The 4108-nt window shown below is 32.8% G+C and overlaps 1 long non-coding RNA gene across 1 annotated transcript; it reads left to right on the top strand.

The window, feature by feature from the left end:
* The first annotated feature begins 1885 nt into the window (after positions 1-1885).
* On the top strand, positions 1886-3330 carry LOC123194008. The gene is made up of 2 exons (XR_006497190.1): positions 1886-2706; positions 3045-3330. It is a non-coding gene; the product is annotated as an uncharacterized LOC123194008 (long non-coding RNA).
* Positions 3331-4108: the final 778 nt, after the last annotated feature.

A 4108-nucleotide genomic window follows, 5' to 3' on the forward strand; every position in this document is an offset into this window, starting at 1 on the left:
CTATTCCAATTGATAAGTGCAATCTAGGATCTAATATAAATGTACCTAAAAACTTTAATTCTTCTACCATTGTTCAATTTAACCTAGATTAGTCTGTGCATTGTGATAAGTCAGCACCTAACCTACCTATTTCTTCTACATATCCAATGATAACTAGATCCAAAACTGGTTCTTTATCTAAACCTAGAGTTTATTCAACCTTTTCTCTTCCTTCTATTCCTAAAGAACCTAAAACTGTGGCATAGGCTTTAGTAAGTCCAGGATGGTTTTAGGCTATGTTTGATGATTATTCTTTCTTATTAAAAAATAAGACTTGGAAGTTGGTGCCTTATACACCAGAGATGCATGTAGAAGGTCATAAATGGGTCTATAAAATAAAACTAAATCCTGATGGATCCTTGCAGAAGTTAATGGCTAGATTCACAGCTAAGGGGTTCCAATAGACCTCTAAAGTTAATTATTTTAAGATGTTTAGTCCTGTAATAAAGTCCATTACCATCAGGATTATGATTACCATGGATGTGTCTAACCACTGGCCCATTCTTCAAGTTGATGTGAATAATGCATTCTTAAATAGGGAGTTAAAAGAAATTATCTATATGAGTCGGCCTTAATGGTTCATAGATCCTTTAAAATCAAATCATGTGTGCAGATTAGTGAAGGCAGTATATGGGCTTAAACAGGCACCGAAAGCATTGTATGAAAAATTAAAGAAGACTATTAGCAAAGGGGTTTATGAATGCAGTTGTAGATAACAGGTTGTTTTCCTTACAAATTGGAAAGCTGAGGATTTTTATTCTAGTGTATATAGATGATATGTTGTTGACAAGAACTGATGCATATTATATTAATGAGTTAGTGGCATATTTGGACTCGCAGTTTGCATTAAAAGGTTGGGTGAGTTGAGTTATTTTTTGGGATTTGAGGTTGAGAGAATAGAAACTGGTTTATATTGAAGTAGTCCAAATATGCTTCTGATTTGTTGGTTAAAACAAGGACGAGTGAAGCAAATTCTATATCTACGCCTTTGTTTGTGGGTGTAAAGCTTTATGTAGGAGATAGTGAGTTATTTAAAGATCCCACTCTTTATAGGAGTACCATCGGTTCTCTACAATATCTCACAATGACAAGGCCTGACTTGTCATTCTCAGTTAATAAACTATGTTAATTTTTGAAGGCACCCGCATAACTTCAATGACAAGCACGTAAGAGGACCTTAAGGTATATTAAAAGGAAGACTTGATAGTGGGATTTTGTTTAAACTAGTGACACATTTCCGGGTTGAGGTTTATGCTAATGGCAAGGACGCACGGAAACTTACAATAGGATGCATTTCCACGTTTCAGAAATATTGTCGTTTCAGAAACTCTCCGAAACTTGTAGGAAACATTTCGGGTCATTTCAAAATTTTTGAAAAATTTTGAAACACGTTTATTTTAGAAGAAAAATCGTGAAATCGATTAAACACATATCTTTTATATTTTCAAACTGAAAATATCTTTAAATCTCATATTGAATTCATCTCTTTTCTACTTTTTGATAAATTACTCATCTTTTCCCTGACATATCATATAGATTGGTGTGTATTGTTGTTTTTTTCTTAAATATCTACATGCGTTTGCTTAAGAACAATTTACAATAGGTTCTATGATTCTATTTTATAGTATTCTTTCTCTTCATTCTTTTTTTATTATTTATTTTTATATTATACAAGTTTATGTATTTTTATTATAAAAAAATTAGTATTTATAAAAAACTTTTATATTTTTCATATTTATAAGTTTCCCCACATTTCCGTTTCCTATGTTTTTTAAAAAATACGTTTCCACATTTCTGTTTTCGTGTTTTTATGTTTCTCCGTTTCCGTTTCCGTGCTACATAGGCTAATGAGATTGGGTTGGAAATATTAGAGATAAAAGGTCTACAAGTGGATTTTATGTTTATTTTAGGGAGAATTTAGTATAGTAGACTTCTAGAAAGTAAAATGTAGTGGCTTTATCATCTATAGAATTAGAGTACAAGGCAGTGAGTCAAGTTGGAATTGAAATAGCATGGTTAAGAAGTTTGTTAAGAGAGATACAGGTTCATTTTTATAGTCTAGCAGTAGTATGGAGTGATAATGTAAGTTTAGGGGCTTTAGCTTCTAATTTAGTGTTTCATAGTTGAATGAAACACATAGAGATTGATGTGTACTTCATAAAAGAGCAAGAGGTTGTAAGAATATTGGAAGTTCAATATGTACCCACTGAATTTTAGGTGGCTAATATACTTACAAAACCATTATCTGTGCTAGGTTTACAATGTTGAAAGCTAAGCTGAATATTGGCTTAGTTTATAAAATAGAAACTGATATTTGTCAGCAGAAAGGATAACAAGAAGATACAGTAGTTATCGCTCAAGGAGGATTTGCAACTGAGCTAGGTAGTATTAGCGAGTGAAACGCTCAGAGGTGTGTTAAAATTTCAGCTAATATGACTGATGTGCTCGCTTTCATTTCTAGTTCTTTGTCTCTTTCTTTTATGGCTTTTTTTTTTTTTTGACGATGTCATGTCTGTTGGTGATATGGAAAGTTTCAATGGTAAGTGAACAGTAACTAGGAATGTCTTAAAGATGTTGTGACTTTACAAAAGAATTAAAGTTGTGGGAGGATAGTCATAAAGTAGTTTGGGTAAGGAAAGGCGAATTCTAGAGCTTCTAGGCACAAAGGTAGTTTTATTTTCTGGTGTATTGATGATTCTTTGTTGAAGCCAACTTAATTGTAGCATGGTTTAAGTTGTAAAATCTAGGAAAGTAAGAAATTGGTATGCTTGCAAAGGTATTTGGAAGTTGTTTGCCTTGTTCACTTTTTTTTTTCACAAGCCTTGTATTGTCCTTTTTTGGCTTGAAAGAGGATGTTAAAGTACACGTGGCTGAAAATAAATAAAATGAAACAAAACAGTGCATTTTGGATAGTTTTCCAAAATGCAATGTTTCATTGAACTTTAGTTGAATATTGGAGAAGGGGCTTTTCTTTCACTGCTGAAAGATTTTTCTTCTCTTTACAGCAACTTGGCTTTCTTTGACTAAAAGGGGATCTAGGGTTATGATTCTTTTCTTCACTTTGGTGTGATTTGGACAATGGTGATACTACAAATCGAGGTAATTATTAATGAGGGCATTTATGGTGAGTTTTGGTTAAGATGTTATTGTCAATTGTAAATTGAATGATGTATATTGCTTGTGACAACCTAAAAGTAATTACATGTTCTTGTATATAAACTTGTTTTTTACACAATTATTGGTTGTGTTTAGTGTGCTATTGAATGAAATTTCTGAGGTATTTTTTTCTCATTTTCTTTGGTGTACTATCATGTATTACTTTGCTTGATGTTGATGGCTTGAGTTAGGTGCTATTCTTGATGATTGAAGATGTTATTTTGTGATTTCTATTGCTTGAAGTAGTTAGTGTTTTTTGGAAGGTGTTATTACAGATTCTAAAAGAGATTCTTGTTATTGACCCTATATGTACACCTTGCATGAGCCTGACTTTTGACAAGTGTGTTACATGCACTATCAACTAAGGTGAAGGATGCATGTAGTGCATGACAAATATATGGTGTACGTGAAAGCATGTACAAAAGTGAATGATGCACGTATAAGCATATGAATCACTTCCAGAGGCAGACATAATTTAGGCACAAACAAGCTTTCTGATGATGTGTTTAGTGTATGAAATGGTTCATTTGACGTGTTGGTTGTCCCTGGAGGCATTTGTAAACTTATGGTCGACGTAAATAACAAGTAAAGTCCTCCAAAAGTATATCAATGCATGTAAATAATAAAATATACCGAGTGGCTACATGTAATAGTGTGTAAGCGATTCCTATTAGGGTATGTACATGCATAAAAAAAAAAAAAACTTTTTGGACACATTAACATGATAAATGTCTTATGAGAACACGTGATGAGGTTTTAAAGTTTTTCTAAGGCACATAAGTGCACGAGAAAGGTTTTATATGGTACATGTGAGGGCATAAAAGTTAGTTTAGACACATTATGTTTTCTAAGGTGCATGTAAAGCACATGAAAGTTTAAGGATGCATGTCAGAGCGCGTGAAAGACAAGTAAC

This window comes from Mangifera indica, chromosome 1 (genome assembly GCF_011075055.1).
Source record: "Mangifera indica cultivar Alphonso chromosome 1, CATAS_Mindica_2.1, whole genome shotgun sequence".
Lineage (NCBI taxonomy): Eukaryota > Viridiplantae > Streptophyta > Magnoliopsida > Sapindales > Anacardiaceae > Mangifera > Mangifera indica.